Raw genomic sequence first — 21,240 nt, forward strand, 5'->3', positions numbered from 1 at the left:
GAATTGGGCGAAGGTTGCCATTGTTGAGGTTGTTGTTGATTGCTCTGTTGCTGTTGCGGGTTGGCTGGAGCACCACGACCATCGCCGCGCCCACGGCTGTAACACCCTAGAAATTCCTTTCCTTTAAATACCTATTCTACTCTTTAAAAATACGATTTAGGAATATCTAAGACATTACCACCACCGTGAAAACGACTAAGGCAACTATCAAAGATACACAGCGGAAGACTTAAAATCAAAATTCATTTAAAACAAGTCAACTCAAAAGTCATCCAAACGAAAGTAAAGTTAAAACCAAATCAAATGAAGTCAAATATAAGTCAACCTACAACTTGGAACCATTAGAGGCCCTTATTAAAAACCGAATCAAATCCAAAACTTAGCATTAGTTCCACATATAAATAATATCATAAATAAGTAAAGCATAAAACACATCGTAACTAATGAAAATTAGCATGATTTTCTCTTCACTCACGCCCCGTCATGAATATGCCTCAATACTTGAAAAGCTTATCTCTACTTGTTTCCACTACTCTCCATTAAAAATGGGTCATCATAGGCCAAGATAAAGACATGGCCAAAACACACACACACACACACACACACAATCAGCAAAGCTGAGTACATAAGCGTAAATAAACACACTAACATGCTTTCACCTATCAACACACACTTACCTCAATGCACCTGCTTACAAGCACACACAAGATTCAACAAGACTTCTCAACTAGACCACTAAATAATTTATTTAGCGTTGATCACGCATCGAACGGGTTTCCAACTCTACCTCCCCCAAATAAATTGAGGTAGGCCAGGTGGCGGAATTCCAACGCATAATAATAATAAAAAGGAATGTACAGCGTCCTGTACTCCATTAGAAATTATGATCAAATATAAAGTCACATAACTCCCCCCTTATGTTCATACTAAAGGTATATACGTTCCAAGAGTTTTGGTGCGTAATCTCTTTCACTTTACGTTATTTACGTATTATAGACTTGGTGATGACTTTCAAAGCATAATAATTCAATCAACAATAATTAATCAATCAAACAAACATACCAATTTAATTCTTGAATACTTAGTGATCACATATTATTTAATGTTGAACCCTTTTTAATTCTACCTCAATTAAGCCCTTAAAGTAGCCGACTACACTACAACAATTCCCGAATCAAGTCTCCTACATAAAGGGACAATAATACTATATTAATTCTCCTTGTATACACAATTTCCAGCAACTTAAATTTACTTTAGACTACTTAAAATAATCTGAAAATTATTTTTAAAAAAACCCCTAATTAAACTCCTTTTTTAATAGATAATCACACCCTTTTATTAAAATCACAATTATACTACTTTAAATAAAATTCCAGCATTTTAAACTAATCAAAAACCCTTTAAAATGTCATCAAAATATATCTTTATACTTAAATTATCCATAGAAACATTAAATTATCTCTTACCCCTTTTAAACTCAAGGATAAAATTTAAAGCATAAAAAAAAACTTCGTTAAAAATCAAAAACTGCCCGAAAATCGTATTTAGAGGTTGAATTTGGCCAGGAGAGGGTGGTGGTAGTGAGTCTTTCTTAGAACGTTGTTTCCACATGGAAAACACTACTTTTTTTTTTTATCAAAATCGGATGAGTTCAGAACCTGATCGGGATTAAAACGGGATTATTATTAACGAACAGAAATCTAAATATTAAAACACGAATTTACGTGTTCAAAATAATCTGGAATTAAGTTAAACTAATCAGTAGTTATAATCACCAAAATTTCAAAACATCATTACTATAAAAGCCCTAAATTAATTGTTCATAAAAACCCTAAAATCATGATTTTCAATAATTAAAACACTAGGTTATAAAAATTACAAAATCTGAAAATTATGACATTTATAAAATCTGAAATTATAAAGTTTGATCATCAAAATACAATTTGATACTAATTAAATTAATTTCAAACAATCGAAACCCATAAATCAATAACTATAATTACACAAATTAATAAAACAAAGGAGAAAGAAAATAAGACTAACCTTTTTATGTGGGAAATTTCTGGGGATTTGTGGGGTATTTATAGAGTAAAGAGTGTAGGGTTAAATTTGGGCTTATAAAAATGTGGGTTTAAGTTATGAGTTTTGGAATGAGTTATTCCAATAAGAGTATGTAGAAATAATTTACATTGCCCAATAATTAACAAATGTTTAGTCCAAAATATATTTTACTTTTATAAAACCTTATATTAACCCTTTAAAATATTTAATTAAAATACCTGAGCCCTTAACAATACATTTTATTAATACTTAAATACTTTATAAAAATACATTAAAATATGAGGTATTACAATGGCCTTTACCGCGCCCCCTCCCACCGCCGTCGCGTCCCTTTCCAGCAGTGCCACTGCCCCTGCCGGCGGGCGATTGCTGCGGCTGTTGCTGTGAGGGCTCGGCCTGCTGGCCAGATTGAGCAACAAACGAAGATGGTGCTGGTGAGGACTCGATATTCCGGCGGGTTTCTTCCTATAATAATCGTGAACGGGCTGTGTTGAACGATGGCAAGGGATCCGACTGAGCTATCATGGTGGCCACCGTATCAAAATCAGTTTTGTGCAAACCCGCAACCAATCGAAGAACCAATTTCTGATCAGAAACGGGTTGATCAAGGTTGGATAATTGATCAGCAATGCTTTTCAATTGTTGACAGAACGAAGTAACATTGGCAAAATTATCAAGATGAAGAGTATTAAATTGATTTTCAAGGTATACCGCCCTTGTACTCTTGTTGTCTTGAAAAATATCCTTGATACGATCCCAAATTTGCTGAGCAGTAGCTTTCCTAGACAGTACAGTGTTGAGCAGATCAACAGAAATCGTTCCATAAATCCAGTGCTTAACTATCGCATCTAGACGAGTCCAAAGAGCATTGGAGATGTCAGTTGGTTTCTTAGTCTTGGGATCGATATGGTCAAGAACGTTATATGCACAAGCATGATTCTCAAACAACTCAACCCAAGTGAAATAATGGACGTTTGTGTAGTCAAGGGTAATCAGGATCACATTCTTGATATTATTGACCGCGAGGGCCGGGTGAAGGTGGAGTTGGCGGTGGAGGAGGTGACGATTCGCCATCTTTAGTCATAGTTGCAAGCTAGATTAAAGAAACAGTGAAGAAGAAGGGTGGGCGACAGTTTGGTGTAGCGGAAGCAAGGAAAAATTAAGAAAATAAAACTAAGATCGTAACCTAAAGCTGTGATACCATGTTAGATATTCGGGAAAACTCCTCAAATTTGGAGTGTGTACCATTGATCACTTTATATAATGTTACAAGCTCATCCTAATCACGTTAGGAATCTAATAAGATAATTATACGAAATATATACAAATATATCCAACAAATATTATCTAAAAAATAATATCTATCAATACTATGGATGATGAGGAAAAGGCTGATTTGACTTATGATTTCGATATTTGGCAGTTGGCTAATGTGAGTGATTTGAATAGTGGTGATGAAAAGGGGGAGGGGAGTGATGAAGATGAGAGGCTGAACGATAGTGAGAGTGTTGAGTAATTAGGTTTTGATGATTGTAAACTAATGATGATTATCTATCTAATGTGTTTGTTAAGTCGTGCATAGAAAGAACAAGTTATACTTGGAACAGGATACAAGGAACCTGAGAAATGACAATTATGTATATAAGGAACTTAAGCAATATATGATAAGAAATAGAAGAACAATAACAATGATGAGTGTTATGGTTGATAAGCATGATGATGGCTAAGGAACTATGAAGTGTTTATGGGAAGACAGGAACTGACTTAGGTGAAGTCAATGGGTTGGAACGTAGAAGACTTCAAGAGGAACAAGAGAGAATGAATGAACCTAAAGCAGGTTCTCTCATGAGAACCAAACCACGAAGGAACCTGAAGGTATTCTCTAACAAGATCCAGAAGGTTCTTTCGGCAGGCTTTCCCACGAAAGCCGGAGCATGTTCCCTAATAGGTACATGAAGAGTTCTATGTTCCCTAACAGGTACATGAAGAGTTCCCTAACAGGTGCTTAGTTCTCTAAAAAGAACTATCTAAGTTCCCTAACAGGAACTTGCCCCGAGATATAGAATACATCAATACTACAAGATTCCAGAACAAGTGTTTCAAAGAAACAACATGAAGACGGAGAAATCGAAGTATGTCGCTCTAGGATTCATGTAAGTATGTTGGACATAAAAGTCAGTCTGGAACAAGTCTAAAGAACCAAGGTGAACTCATGATAGTCAATGAAATTAGAGTTACTGACTTGTCAGGAACTCAAGGAACTCAGAGACTGTCAGAGTTCCAGAACCTAATCGGAACTTAGGTCTGCACGTCGTTAAAGGTCGCAGGTCGAATCTAATGATATAAATATTTACCTAATACGTGCATATCTTTTAGGGATTTGGTTTTACAGAATAAAAATATTTATTTTCTAATAAATCCCTTTTGGAAAAAGATAAGTTATTTTTGGAAAGTATTTTCAGTAAAATAAGTTTTAAATAAAATCTAATTTTATGGCAAGTACATCTTTTGTTGAAAGATATGGTAAATATATCTTTTGTAAAAAGATAAGTTAAGTATATGTTTTATAAAAAGATATGGCAAGTATATCTTTTGTAAAAGGATATGGTAAGTATATCTTTTGTTAAAAGATATATTAGTATATTTGGAAAATATAAGATTTAGATAAAATCTGATTTTATGGTAAATATATCTTATTATTATTGATTGAATATATTCTTAACAAAAGATATATTTATGGAAAACTTATTTTTGGAAAATATCTTTTATTTCTATCTTTTAATAAAACTTATCTTTTACGAAAAGAATAATTTGGGTGTACTATAAATATGCTCATATGTATTCATTCAAAGTTGAGGCTGATGAAGCTTAGTGGTCGTGCTTAATGGTTTCATCCTTCACCACGAAGCTAAGTCAAACCTCCAGGTCGAAGTTCCAGTCAGGTTCCAGTTACAGTTCGTCCAGTAAGTTCCAGATAGATCTTGAAGTGTCCAGCATATTAGTTTTATCTCTTTATTCATTGGTATGTATTTAGAGTTATTCTTTGAGATCTTGTAATTGGGAAAAAGGGTTTTGAGTGTTTTATGTATTGGGGTGTGAGAGTTCGTGAGGATTCTCGTTTTTATAATATTGTATTGTAAGAGTGCAATGTGTAAGCTTCTAGGGTGAAGCCGAATGAGCTTCTAATGAGAGGCCGAGTGTAGGCACTTTGGGAGTGCTGAGTGAATCTAAGTTTGGGACTTAGATTGGGTAAGATAGGGTCTTATCGTGTAGCAAGTTTAGTCAGGAACTTGTGAGTAAAGGTCTGTCACTTAATAGGTTTGTAACTTGGTGTTTGCCCTATTATAGTGGATTGGTTTGGCTTGAAATCCCTTGGAGGGTCGAGGTTTTACTTCCAGTTGGGCCCTGGATGGTTTCCTCGTAAAATCCGCTTTGCATTGTCTAAGTTCCTAACAGCAATCAGTTTTATATTCCGCGAAAAGTAGGCACTAGGAACATACTACAATTCACCCCCCCTCTTGTAGTATATCATCCGAAATAACAATTGGTATCAGAGCCAATGCTCTAGATAAAACCGGGTAACCCCGAGGAGCAAGTTCCAGGCTAGGATGTATATCTACGAGAAATGCAACAATTGGAACTCAGCCCGAGAATGTTCCCAACTCCACATTAAGACCAAAATCTTCTTGTCAAGCAGAAGTAATTCAAAGGTCAACATCTTTGAGGTAAGTGTTTCGTCTTTGAATTCTTTGTTATATGCATGTTATTATGTGTGCGAGTTCCTTGCGGTATTTTTAGTTAAATTGTTGATTTTATTATTAATGTTTTTAAATCAATTTTGTGTAACCTCAGATCTGATTTGAGTGTATCTAAAAATCTTTTTTTCAGATTTATAAATTGATTTATTAATAAAGAATCTGTTTACTGGAAATAGTTTAAGGTACTTGTTGTTTAGAATTATGCATATTTGGTCTTTTGGAACCTGGACTACCCTTGAATGGAAACTTAATTCTTTAGGCAAGGTAATAAACGAATATTTTGAATATTTGCCAAAGAATGACCTTATCATGTGTTTTTATTATTCTGAATATTTATTATGTAAACACGTGATGTTTATTGTTAGTAAAGATAGTTGGCTTAATCGTAGTTGTTTTAATTATGGGTTATTGACGACTATTACTAACAAGAAGGTACCCAATATATATTGGGTAACCAAAGCCAAAAGGTGAATGATTTTGCAGGCTATGTGAGTGGAGACAACCTATTAATAATGATGATACTTTGGTTGTTTGTATATAAGGAATTATGTGCAAGTTCCTCTCACTAGAGAGCCTTTATAAGAAGGTTTGTAGGTGAAGCGACAATATGGAAAAGTGTGTAAGTCGCCTATACTTATCTATGTAAATATTGGTCATTTTCTTTTGGTATATATCTTAATCCTTCACAGATTCCTGTTGAAATTCAAGTACATATTTCCAAGGTGGTATTTGTGAATGGATGTAAAAGAGAAGTTGTTTTAAAGCTTATAGCATATATCATGACAAACTAACTTCTCTTCTAGTTTGGTGTTGGTTGTTAATGATTGTTTTGTAGGTTTGTCCATTGAGATAAATCGGTGCATAAAATTTTATTTCGTTAGGAACTTGGTGCTTAACTAGTTGAAACTTAATGAACTTGAATTGATAAAATAGATTTAGGATACAGGAATAACAAAGCTTCTATATCAAGGTGCTATAAGAGTTAGTGTACAAGTTCCTGTTCAGCTTCTTATGCAAGTTCCAGTCAAGTTCCTATTGTTCAAAGTTCTTTGGAACCAAGCATAAATTCCTGTAGCAGACTCTTATGAAGGATGATGAGTTAAGATGACTATCTTTGACTACGTGTTGGAGATCCATAATTACGTTTATGGAACGACATCCAAAAGGGAGTATTCTTACTGGAACTTTATGTTTCAATACTTTTATGCTTTAGATTTTATCTATCTCTCTTGACTAACCTACTATCCTTTTGAAAGCACAAAAGAATTCTCTTGGGTTTTGATTTTTCAGGTATATCTTCAGAATGAATATTTGAGGAACTTTGACAAGGTTTTGAAGAATTTGAGATTAAACCAACACGTTCCTCTACCCAAGATACAATGGTCAAAAGGACTAGAAGGGCATGTTCCAACCTGATATCAATAGGAACATGAACAGTTGAAGGTGCATAGTAGGAAGGAACTCGTAGTATCTCGACAGCGAGGTTCCAAAGGGATGATGATTGTTAAATCAAGATATTTTCTGCTATAAACCTACAATGGAATAACTTTGACTTATAAGACTAACACATAAGGTAAAATTGTTGCATAACCAGTGGTTAGTAAGTCAAGTTCCTATACCATTGTGAACATTTTTCTTGTCGAGTTTTTGATGCACATTTTGGTGTTTTAAATGCTTGGAACTCTAGATGTTTTACAAAATAATTCTATGCTTCAAACTGTAAACATGTTAATCTTTTTATGCTTGATAAACCTAGTAGGAACTTGATAATAGGTATATGTATACGTAAGTTCCAAACAGGTAAAAACTGAGAAGCATGAGGATTAAAACATGTTATATTCTCTTTTAACCTCGGGTAGATGGTAAGCAACACTAATCCGTTGGATCTCAGTGATATGGATTTGTTTATCATGTGATATTAAGAGACTAATTGAAAGATATGTCTTGTTTATAAGTAATGAACGCAAATGGACACTTGGTTACTTTTCTTAATAGAAGAGATGATGAACTGTTTGTTGAAAGTCTTTTCTATCACATGGTTTGTTGCTAAATGTTCATTATTTATGAAGTTATGGATCTAACAATGGAACCTAGTTCCAGTCATGTTTGATGTTTGTAGTAGGAACACAAGATTGACAACAAGTTTCCAACTTTGAATCATGAAAGACATGAAGAGAACAAAGTTATATGCTAATGGTCTTTGCGGGTTCTTTGGAATAGTTTTCAATGTCTCTTACTACATCATCAACACTGAAGCAATAGATCTTTGATTAACAAGACACCCTATGTTCCACTTAGGGATGTTTGATGCCAAGGCGATTACCCATAAACGCCTAGATCAGTAAAACAAAAAGAGTTTACACTATCATGTTTGATGTGCAAAAAGTGAACATATTTTGAGACTAACAGGTTTGTTCTCATCAAGCAGGTTATAAAAGATGAACTCACAAATTCTTGTAAAACTAACTGAGTTCCTAATAAAGAAATATGTCACTAAGGATAATAGCAAGGGCTAGCTACACATGTTGAGGAACTTTTAGATGTTAAGTTCCAACTCATGCAGTAAAGTTTAATGAACTCAATACAAGAAAGCAAGTTCCAACGAAGTTCCAAAACTGAGATAATATTTGTTCCGACCAGCAAAATCTCAACAAACTATGGAGCTACAGTGTCTTATATGCATATGTAACTAAGACCGAGCCTCAAGATATTGAAGCATTTGAGGATGGAGCTTGAAGGTTAGGTGTGTAACAAGAACTCAATGAGCTTAAAAGGAAGAAGGTGTTTGTTACATCCTGAACCTATTCTAGAACACCTAAAAAGGGTCGGAGATTAAAAAGGGTGTTCTGGAAAAAGCTTGTTGAGTAAGGCACGTGATTGGAACAAGGCCATGTTGGTTCTTATAGGAAACAACCAATACAAAGGTATGTATTGTTTTTCAGGAACTTGTTGCTCGTATAGCTAGACTTGAAGGTAATTGAATATTATTTTATCTTGCTGTTTATATGGGATTAGAGTTGTACCACATGGATGTCATGGATGTCTTTTGTATAACTTTTTGTCATAGATGTTTATGTGGAACATACTCTAGGATAGATTGCTATCCAAGTTCCTTCTTGAAAATTGAGCTTTAAAATTGTCAATTTTTGTTTTCAAGATGGACTAAGGTACTAGTTGTACTTATTTACATTGATTATATTTTTAGTACAACTAACGAGCCATTGTGCATTGGTTTTTGATGATTCTATGATGAGAAAATATATTTGTAAGCATTAGCCATTGACTATGGAACTTGAGTTAGAAGTGGAAGTTCATATTAGATTTGAGATCATCAAGGAACAAAACAACCACTTCAAGAACTCCAAGGTAAGCCATCATGTCAACCAATGTTTTAAAAGTTATATTTTTACTGGTTATAAACTACATAAGATATAAGTTCCTTTTCACATGTCGGCATTAGATGAATTGAATTGAAATATTTTTTTGGTATGAATGCAATATGTGAATTTGTGAATGGATTCTCTTATGGTTTTGTCTTGACTTGTCATATTCTTGTATATTGCTTAATGGAACAAGACTTGATGAAACATAACATGAGTATAAAGTATTTTTCCCTTAAGTTATGTCAAGTTGGGGTTCCTATGCATGTTAAACTTGAAGTAAAGAATGTGCGCTTATTGTTTATGTGTCACACTTAGTTCTTGTGTTGTAAAAGACATACTCACTTGCCTAAAAGTATTAGAGGTCTCATAATAGAACTATGGGTGCTGTCAAACACGAAGTTCCTAAGTTGCCAAAGGAACAATGGAAGAAACTTTGATGGAACAAGACAGGTAAGTTCCCAGACCGTTTGTATCTCACCCGTTTAAATTTCAGAGGGAACTAACCTATATATTAGCCAACTTTCAAGTATCCACACCATATTTCTTCGAATGCAACATTATTCTACAACTTTTAGTTGAGTGTCCGTGTTGCGCTATACTTATTTCATATTTTCATATATTCGAAGATTCTATCGACCCTATTTCCTTATCTTTTCATATAGCCATACTTCTTATTCTTAATTCCCATGTGCTCTAAGTTTGTTCATAATATTTTTATGGATCAATGAAACGTGAAGAATGGTGATTACATGTTGAGGGGGAAGTTGAAGAAAAAGAAAAGAAGTAAGCACTTGAAAAGGAAGAAGAATGATAAGGAACTCAGGGGGAATAAGGTAGGAACCAAGAAATCAAAATGGTTCAAAGCTGGTTGTGGAACTCAAGTGTATGAGTAAGTATTTTCTTCATTGATTTAAAATGTGTTATTCTAGGAAAGCATGCAAAATCTGTGTAATGACACCCTATGTTAAAAAAAAAAAAAAAAAAAAGAAGAAGAAGAAGGGTGATCCAATATTTAATTTCCTAGATTTCTAAATATGAAGAATATTGACTATGTTGATGTCATGTACTCGTATACTTGGTAAGCTAGCTAGTGAAGGAGCAACATTATACGTTGAAGGAACTTGACTATCAAGCTGACATCTGTTTAAGTTCCAGTAAGCAGAATGTTTCTCAAAGAAGTTGGTAGTTGAAGTAAGGGAACTTGGTTATCAATTAGCAAGATGAATATGTGTTGTGTTTAGTAGGAGGTTCAAGAGTATGAAATGAAGAACAAATGTGGTGAACCTTATCATCTCAAAAGGTCTAAATGAAGAGCACAAATTCCACTTCATGTTCCCTCTACTTATTTTGTTCCATATGTTTCTTTAAATATCCTTTGAGCTTGCGCTTTCATTTGCCTATTTATGCAATCCATTTCTAACTTTTTAGCTCTGTTCTTTACTTGATTTTTAACTTCTTATTTGTCAAGTTCAATTAAGGGTTTTGAAGTTGGGCCTTTGGATTGTGAGTTGGAAATTAGTGTGGAAATAGTATCCAGTTTGAAAAGTGAGTACCTTGAGACTTTTAGGAACAACAAGTGTTTAACCATTATATATATACTTATTATATGGTGGTAGGTGTGACATATGACTTTATTTGTGTGTAGTTTACGGAAAACAAACTTGTGGAACAATACCCTTTTTGATAAAGACAAAAGGGGGAAGAATATGTATGATGCTTATGGTATGTATTAGTTAAGTCTAAAGTTCTTACAACATGATCTTTGAAAGTATATATATATATCGATAAGGATGTGTATTGCTAAGTTTCTAACTATGTGAAGTGCCTGTGTATGTTCCTGATGTTCCTGTGTATGTTCCTAACTTGTTCTAAATGTTATTTCCTTGAAAGACTAAGGGGGAATAAATGTACAACGATTTATCCTTTAATGTGTGATAAGCATCATTAGTTTGTCATCATCAAAAAGGGGGAAATTGTTGAGTAATTAGGTTTTGATGATTGTAAACTAATGATGATTATCTATCTAATGTGTTTGTTAAGTCGTGCATAGAAAGAACAAGTTATACTTGGAACAGGATACAAGGAACCTGAGAAATGACAATTATGTATATAAGGAACTTAAGCAATATATGATAAGAAATAGAAGAACAATAACAATGATGAGTGTTATGGTTGATAAGCATGATGATGGCTAAGGAACTATGAAGTGTTTATGGGAAGACAGGAACTGACTTAGGTGAAGTCAATGGGTTGGAACGTAGAAGACTTCAAGAGGAACAAGAGAGAATGAATGAACCTAAAGCAGGTTCTCTCATGAGAACCAAACCACGAAGGAACCTGAAGGTATTCTCTAACAAGATCCAGAAGGTTCTTTCGGCAGGCTTTCCCACGAAAGCCGGAGCATGTTCCCTAATAGGTACATGAAGAGTTCTATGTTCCCTAACAGGTACATGAAGAGTTCCCTAACAGGTGCTTAGTTCTCTAAAAAGAACTATCTAAGTTCCCTAACAGGAACTTGCCCCGAGATATAGAATACATCAATACTACAAGATTCCAGAACAAGTGTTTCAAAGAAACAACATGAAGACGGAGAAATCGAAGTATGTCGCTCTAGGATTCATGTAAGTATGTTGGACATAAAAGTCAGTCTGGAACAAGTCTAAAGAACCAAGGTGAACTCATGATAGTCAATGAAATTAGAGTTACTGACTTGTCAGGAACTCAAGGAACTCAGAGACTGTCAGAGTTCCAGAACCTAATCGGAACTTAGGTCTGCACGTCGTTAAAGGTCGCAGGTCGAATCTAATGATATAAATATTTACCTAATACGTGCATATCTTTTAGGGATTTGGTTTTACAGAATAAAAATATTTATTTTCTAATAAATCCCTTTTGGAAAAAGATAAGTTATTTTTGGAAAGTATTTTCAGTAAAATAAGTTTTAAATAAAATCTAATTTTATGGCAAGTACATCTTTTGTTGAAAGATATGGTAAATATATCTTTTGTAAAAAGATAAGTTAAGTATATGTTTTATAAAAAGATATGGCAAGTATATCTTTTGTAAAAGGATATGGTAAGTATATCTTTTGTTAAAAGATATATTAGTATATTTGGAAAATATAAGATTTAGATAAAATCTGATTTTATGGTAAATATATCTTATTATTATTGATTGAATATATTCTTAACAAAAGATATATTTATGGAAAACTTATTTTTGGAAAATATCTTTTATTTCTATCTTTTAATAAAACTTATCTTTTACGAAAAGAATAATTTGGGTGTACTATAAATATGCTCATATGTATTCATTCAAAGTTGAGGCTGATGAAGCTTAGTGGTCGTGCTTAATGGTTTCATCCTTCACCACGAAGCTAAGTCAAACCTCCAGGTCGAAGTTCCAGTCAGGTTCCAGTTACAGTTCGTCCAGTAAGTTCCAGATAGATCTTGAAGTGTCCAGCATATTAGTTTTATCTCTTTATTCATTGGTATGTATTTAGAGTTATTCTTTGAGATCTTGTAATTGGGAAAAAGGGTTTTGAGTGTTTTATGTATTGGGGTGTGAGAGTTCGTGAGGATTCTCGTTTTTATAATATTGTATTGTAAGAGTGCAATGTGTAAGCTTCTAGGGTGAAGCCGAATGAGCTTCTAATGAGAGGCCGAGTGTAGGCACTTTGGGAGTGCTGAGTGAATCTAAGTTTGGGACTTAGATTGGGTAAGATAGGGTCTTATCGTGTAGCAAGTTTAGTCAGGAACTTGTGAGTAAAGGTCTGTCACTTAATAGGTTTGTAACTTGGTGTTTGCCCTATTATAGTGGATTGGTTTGGCTTGAAATCCCTTGGAGGGTCGAGGTTTTACTTCCAGTTGGGCCCTGGATGGTTTCCTCGTAAAATCCGCTTTGCATTGTCTAAGTTCCTAACAGCAATCAGTTTTATATTCCGCGAAAAGTAGGCACTAGGAACATACTACAATTCACCCCCCCTCTTGTAGTATATCATCCGAAATAACAGAGAGTGATGAAAAGGGGAGCGAGAATGGCGATGAGGCCGGGTTGAATCGGAAGAAGAGGAGGGTTTCGGATTGAAGAAGAAGCTTCAGCCAGATAAGCTTTTCAGGAAGTTGAAAAGACAGTATTATCAGATAGGTACATTTCATGGTAAGCCATCTGGGTGTTTGATGTATGATTTATCGCATTCCTTGAGGAAAAACACGAATGAGCAGCTATGGTTAGCTTGTGTGTCGATAACTGATCAGGTTGTTCATGAGACATGAGAGGCTGACCACTGCTAGAGGTGCCAAGAAGGGGTTATGGAGCTGGAGCAGCATATCAATAGTGTTGGGAATTTGGATGCTTTTACCTTAGTAACTCTGAAAGATGGGACTAAAATTCGTTCTCCTGATTCATCTAGGTTAGCATATGAGGATGAGCCAAGGTTGATGTTGTTGAGGGAGTGGAATTTATTTGATTAAATGCTGCATTCTTCTTACATTGCAACAAAGATGAAGGCTTGGAGTGACAATGGGATGCAGAAGATTAAGCTTCTCTTGGCTAAGATGGGGTTTGCACTTATTGACTTCCAACAGAAGTTTCAATACATGAATATTGATGTTAAGCCGAAAATGAAGGATGAGTTTGAGTAGTTTATGCCTGAATATGGGATTACTGATTTCTATTACAGAAGTTTTATGCAGCTTCATGGGTATAGATCAAGGGTTTCTGCTGCAGATGTGGTATATGGGGTTGCTGCCCTTTTGGAATTGTTCATCAGGTTTGCTGGTTCTTGTGCTTCTAAGCAATTTGGGGTTGCTTATGATGCCCTGTCAATGAATGACTTGGATCAGTTGAGGGTTGGAATGCAGAACGTAGTGAAGGTACAGCGAGCTGTTCTAAGACAAGGAAGCACAGCTATATAACCATAAGAATAAGAAGTGGGGGGAAATTCAGGTGGGTTAAACTCGAAGATTCTACAGACACCAAGCTATTAGGATATCCTCAAGCATTAAACAAATTCTGCTACTTCGTGATGGATGCATTGAGAGAGAAAGGGGCAAGAATGAAGCCTCTTCTGTGTGCTTATCTAACACAAGAAGAAGATAAAGTGTCAAATGTTGGGGTGACAGGGATGCATCGAATTGGGGCAGTACATGGTAATGCATTTGTCATGGCTTTCAAGAATGCAGCCCGGGAAATTGGTGCTGAATTAGTGAATTTGTATTTGGCATGGCTTTCAAGAATGCAGCCCAACTTTGAAAAGTGTAATTGTACTGTTTAATTCTTATTGTGTTATTATTATTATTATTATTATTATTATTATTATTATTATTATTATTATTATTATTATTATTATTATTATTATTATTATTTCCATTGAATTAGATTAAGTCTTGTGTTTATTTCATAACTAGTTTTGGCCCCGTGCAATGCACGAATTTATAAAGTATGATTTACTACTACTAATAATAATAATCTAATCTAATATATATATAAATAAAGTAGGCATTTTTGGAGAGCATTGGGAGCGCCACATAAGAAAAGGTATATTTTCGACTAATCAAAAATTAGATTTCTATTTTATTTAAGAGTTAAAAAAAATCACTCGCCACCTAAACAAAAGTGATGAAATGAAATTTTAAATTTTTGCCATGTAGGTAAAAACAACGAATAGTAATTTATTAGGATTTTATTTATTTAAGAACACTAAATTTTATCATTTTTATTTGTTCCAAAACTAAAAATTATCTTGGGAGCGCCACATAAGAAAAAGTATATTTTCGACCAATTAAAAATTAGATTTCTATTTTATTTTAGAATTAAAAAAAAATCACTCGCCACCTAAACAAAAGTGACGAATGAAATTTTAAATTTTTGCCACGTAGGTAAAAATGACTAATAGTAATTTATTAGGATTTCATTTATTTAAGAACACTAAATTTTATCATTTTTATTTGTTCAAAAACTAAAAATTATCTGTTGTCAAAAAAAATAAAAAAATAAAAAACTAAAAATTATCTTTAGATATTAGGATTTATATTATTTAAAAAAGTAAAAATTATATTTTAATATTTAAAAAATATAAATTATCATTTGATGTTAATGGTTTTATGTAAATATCTGATGATATGATACTTTCATACAAAATTTTAAAACTTATAATGCAAGAAAAAAATTAAGAGATCACCAAAAAAAAATATTTATATACAAAATGTATATAAAAATTCGTGCATCCCACGCCACATTAGCAAAAGTAATATTTCGACCAATGAAAAATTAGACTTATATATTAATTTAGAATTTTAATTTTCAATCGCCATTTAAGAAAAAATTAACAAATGAAATTTGAGAATTGAAAACAAAAAATAGTAATTTAAGATTTAAAATATGAAAAAAAAACAAAAATAATCTTTTATATTATCTTTTACATTAGGATTTATACGAAGTATTATTTTAATAAATAATTAGAAATTTAAAAATATATTTTGATTTAATGATTTTATCTAACTATCTGACGAATGAGATAATATTTATTTCAATTTATATATTCAAGTTCTATATATACATAAAATTTGAATAAGAATAATTTAAAAGTTAACAAAATATTTTACCTTAAATTAATGTTAAAATAAGAGAATAGAAAATAAAAACAAAAAATATTAAGAAATTACAAAAAAATATACAAAATGAAATATTTAAAAACCGTGCATCGCACGGGCTTACATCTAGTACTTAATTAAAATAAAGTTATTTGAAATTAAATCACTTTTGTAACACTTTTTTTTTTGAAAGTTGAATATATTAATGTCTATTTTTAAAAGAATTTTAATTTTTTTTAATAGATTTTTTTTAAGTAGAGCTTTTTGGAGGGAAAATTTAACACAAAATCATGTCAAGTGTCCCTCCGATGATTACTTTAGTATATAGTATAGATGGCAGTAGGCAACAACACAAAAAAGAAAAAAGAAAAAAAATTAAAAAAAAAGATTCGGGTACCCTATAGCCCAACCTTTGAAATTTGGGTACCTAAATCCCGGGTACTCGAGTTTTTCGGGTTGGATCATGGACCGGTTTTTCAACTACTCGAAAATGCGGGTACCTGGTTGAAAAATCAAGTACCCGAATCTGAACACCCCTAGTTATAAGGGGCTATGGAGAAATTGGGTGGGAAAAATGAGAAAAAATGATTGAAAATGGGTCATTCAAAGTCTCTTATTCAATGCAATAATCCGACACGAGGTAGCTTCTTACAACATTATGTGTTTTATAAGGTAGTTTCTTACAAGATTTAGTGTTTATAAGGGTTTTTTTTATAACATCTTTTTAATAAGGTAGTTTTTCACAAAATTTAAACTGTAATGTATAAGGTAGTTCTTCACAAAAAAGTCTTTATACTTATTGTTGCTCAAAAATAATTAGAGTCTACTATCATTTGTACTATTTTGTAGAATGGAGAAGAGTATTTCAAAGATAAAAAAAAAAGAATGCGACAATACATAAGTGTTTATAATGTTTGAATATTGGATAGTTGAAATTAAATCGGTTACTAAATTAAAATTACTTATTTGTGCATTAAATTGTTACTCGGTGAATTTTGGCTAGTAAATTTAATATATCGTAAATGTTCATTTTAGAAGATTTCATGTTGATTAATAGAATGATTAGATTACAAAATTATTGGACATAAAAAACCTTGTAAACAGAGTATAAATGTCCTAATTTATTTGTGGATAAGTTCACATATTTCGTAGGATTATAGAATTATATATTTATTTCTTAGTGAAAATTATTTTTGATGAATGTTCATTTTCAATTTGATGAATGTTCATTTTCAATTTGATGAATGTTCATTTTCAATTTGATAAACGTTCATTATAATATTAATATGAGAAGATATTGCGTCAGTCCGAATTGACCAAATGTTTCGTTAGTCTAGCGGGTTTTTTATATCCTCCATTGGTTGGATCGATGATATCATGGTTGGATGATATCATATAGCCAATAGAGGATATCATCCCGCCATGATATGATATAGCCAATAGTGGATATCATCTAGCCAATAGAGTATATCAGTGATAAGTGTAATTTATGTCTCTATTTTTAGGAGTTTTCTAGTTAGTTTTTCATAGTTTTTCTATCTTTTTACTTGGTTTTAATAACGTTTTACTACATTTGTCATGTTTGTGTGTGAAATGTCGTTATTGCTCAATTTTGGCTTTTCTTGCATATTTTGGTGGCTTATGACATTAAATTAAACGTTATTGGTTTACTCTTATGTTTAGGAACACTTGGATAAGTTCATTGCTCAAGATTGAAGAAATATAAAACATAAAAGAACAAGTAATGAAGAAATGTGCACTTGATTTGCAAAGATCATACTTCAAACTCCTATATCTTTTGATCTACAAAACATTTTGGGGCGATTTTAATTGGAGATGAAAGCTTATCTCGAGAGCTCTCCAGCAACAGGTCATACGCCCAATTCCGATGTAAAACGTGGGAGACATGCTCATTTGAAGCTGAGCATCGGGCACACACCTGTGAGGAGCGCCCGCTCCAAACTTTCCGGAACGATTCTGCCATATTTTGCTACAGCTAGGAGCGCCTGTGCACGAAATTGGAGCGCCCGCTCCTCTACGCGCTGCTCGACTTTTTGCGGAGCTTCTTAGGCAATTTAGTAAGGGCTATAAATAGTTTTTTTGCTCATTTTAGAGGGGGGATTTCATATTTTAGTAGTTTTTAGGTTAGTTTTAGGTTTTTAGAGAGATAAACTCTCAAATTTTGGAGAGAGAAAGTGAGAAAAACAATGGTTTTCATGGATTTTGGATAGTCAAAGGAGGAATTTGATGATTTGAAGATCTCCATTTTATATCAATGAGCATTTCTTACTCTCTCTTCTCTTTATGCTTTATTAATTGCTTTGTTAATCATGTTTGAGTAGATTTCCTTCTACTAGGTGTTGAGTGAAGCTTTGTTATGGTTAATTGAGTTATTTGAGATAAATTTGATGATAATTGTGTGATTAAATTGATTGAATTGATGATGGCATGTTGTTTGTTTTAGATTGAATTGATGTCCCAAGATAGCAAACTTAATTGCATATTAGATCTAGTTGACAAGGGATTGTGAATTGTCAAAATTTTGGCTTAATACATGATCTAATACATGATCTAATTGCTAAACAATACCACATAGCTAACATGATTGAATATTATGCAAGTAGCACAAGAGAAATGGAACACAAAAGTACAAGACCTTAATTGCTCATCAACCTCAATTCTATTTACCTTCAAAACCAAATGCAGCAACAGACACCATACACCAAGAATTGTTAGTCTTTTTTTTTTTTTTTTTTTTTTTTTTTTTTTTTGTGGTGGTGCAAATGGAGTTTTAAAATTGTGATTATTTTTTTTAGACAAAAAGAAAAGGGACTTCATTAATATAGTATAGCCAAATGGCACCTACATATAATTTTGATATCTTCTGTACATGTTTCTAAGGTATTCACAATTCACATACATACAAACAAGTCATAACCCTTTCAGCATATACCAATAACTAATTAACTATACATTAACAAACAAAGTGGCAATCCAAGTCTTTAATCTGTTAGGAACAACTTGATATTTGGCCACGAAAGAAAAGAGCAGCTTGATCATCACAATATAGAGGAATTAAGGTTCTGTCTATTACATCAAATTCAGCTTGGGCAACAACTTGGTAATGCTGAGCTGATTGGAACATATTTTACCAGGGTTGAAGGGGAGATCATAACACCATCTTTTGGCTTAAAATTAGTCTTTAGCCTTTCCTAGGCATTGCTCATTTAGGCATTGCTCATTTAGTCATTGCTCCTTTAACGCTTTGTTTGGATAGCAAAGAAGGAAGGAAAAGAAGGGGAGAGAAAATGGAGGAAGGGAAGGGAAAAGAAAGGGAGGGGGAGGTGAGCTCCATTTTCCCTCCAAATCTCTCCAATTTTGGAGAGATTATGGTTATTAGAGAGAAAGGGAAAATGGATCCCTCCCTCTCCTTCCCCTTCCTTCCCCCAGTCTTTTACCCAAACAAGAGATTTTGTCCTCCTCCATTTCTCTTCTTTTCTTTTCCTACCATTTCTTCCTATCCAAACAAAGTGTTAGTCCTGTTAAGGCGCATCATTGTGAAAGACCTTATTTCTCTTTATCATGAGTGACCTCATCATGATGCAAACCAGTAATTCCAAAGATTCTAGTAAAATCACTACTTGCTCTCATTCTAAGTTTCTTTAGGGCTGAACAATACATGACATAGTTCTCACCAATTTACAACGTCTCATGATAGTTAATGTGAGACAATTTCTCTACAGGCTCCTGTAATCCTATGTCAGGTGAGAGATTAAAAGATAATTCTAGCCATATATGGGAGGCTTAATGATATAATCTTGTGGGAGTACATAGTTGTGTGTATCAACTGTAGTGAGTATAATATGTTGAAACAAATACTAATGAAAACAGGAAACACACAGTATTAGGGTGCTCAATTAAGATGATATGATTGCCCCTCTTTAATACAAAAACATACCAGTTTCCGACTTCTGCAAATCATTCATAATTGTACAGCTGAAACATAGGGGAAAAAAAACCAACTAGCAGCTTGTACAGGGAAACAAGGTATCATCAAGCGCCAAGTATTAAAAGTTTGTCTCGTGAAGGGCTCACGAGAAGATCCTCAATCTTCTCGCAAGCTCAATGCATTATTATACAATTTGCTGCAAAAAGACGGCAATAATAAATGTATCTGAATCATAGCTTATTTATGGAGTTTAACCAATAGCTTAAATTTAAATGAACTCTAAAACTTAGAGAGTATAGTATCCAAGATATAACTACAAATCAAATGGCAATATTCATAAGAGGAGTGTATATAATATTAACCGCCTTTATGCAATTACGGTTCTTGTTTTTATTTCACTCTAGCTACCTCAAGAAACTGAAATATACCATTTTTCCAAAATCAACCAAATCCTCGTCTCTAATCGTTGAAGTGCATAAATAATACTAACCTTTCTTGGAGTGATAAGTTGGCAAGTGATATCAATGATGATGTGGAGTGTCATTTCTCAGAGTCATCTTTGCATTCTTGGTGCTAAAATTGATCTGCTTGTCTCTTGGAACGGATGTTGCTTTCTTAAAGAAAGAAGCGCCTTTTTTATGGAATGTATTCCAAAGCTAAGGCAACAGAGAAGATATTATCACAACATTAAGCTCATAAGATCAGAAAATTTGTTTCTTGATGAAAGAGGCACTTAGTGTTGGCTTTAGTGAAGGGCACATATGGAATAAATAAGAATCTATGAGCTAAAACAAAACCACTATGATGTATCAGTAAATTCTTCAGGCCCCATGAGTTATGCCTTGCTGAAAGTTGAATTTAAAGATCATATATTCATAGTAGTACCAAGTTTCTTGTTTAAATCTGTCAAGAGTTTATCAAGAATATTGTACTCAAAGTTTGTGGCTTCATTGATTATCTATTCTTCCAAAAAAGCAATAAATCTTTTTTTTTTTTTTTTGACAGACAAAAAAGCAATAAAACTTACCAGAACCATCATATTTTCATATATTTTCCAAAATTTCCCTCTCTATTATATATTCCTCACTTACCTACACCAAATAAAGAACCCATCTCTCTGTACATATTCCTCGTTGAAGTTGCAACAAGTTCAAGTAAGAACCTGCTTTTAAAATTAGAGCATACAGATTTTTAAGGTTGTTGATACTTTGAGTGGCAAAATGAAGCAAATTTAAAACCAGCATTAGCTTGCTTGCTTCTAATAGTTCTATAGATCTGACCCAGTCCGAACTTTCTCGAAAACTCGAGCAAGATTGCATTTCAAAACCAAAAGTTCTACACTACCAGTGTAAATATATTGAAATCAAAAACCTAAAGAGAAAAACAGATATTGAAGTGTTTTTAATGTGATTCTGATTCCTTCTGTACTTGTTATTCCTTAATGATTGTGTTCTTAATGATTGTGAAGGAATCTAATTTGAAGTTCTCCCTTGTTT

General features: G+C 33.2%; 1 pseudogene; it reads left to right on the forward strand.

The window, feature by feature from the left end:
* Window positions 1–3,418: 3,418 nt before the first annotated feature.
* Window positions 3,419–14,477, forward strand: LOC110703141 (annotated as a pseudogene).
* Window positions 14,478–21,240: the final 6,763 nt, after the last annotated feature.

This window comes from Chenopodium quinoa, unplaced genomic scaffold (assembly GCF_001683475.1).
Source record: "Chenopodium quinoa cultivar QQ74 unplaced genomic scaffold, ASM168347v1, whole genome shotgun sequence".
Lineage (NCBI taxonomy): Eukaryota > Viridiplantae > Streptophyta > Magnoliopsida > Caryophyllales > Amaranthaceae > Chenopodium > Chenopodium quinoa.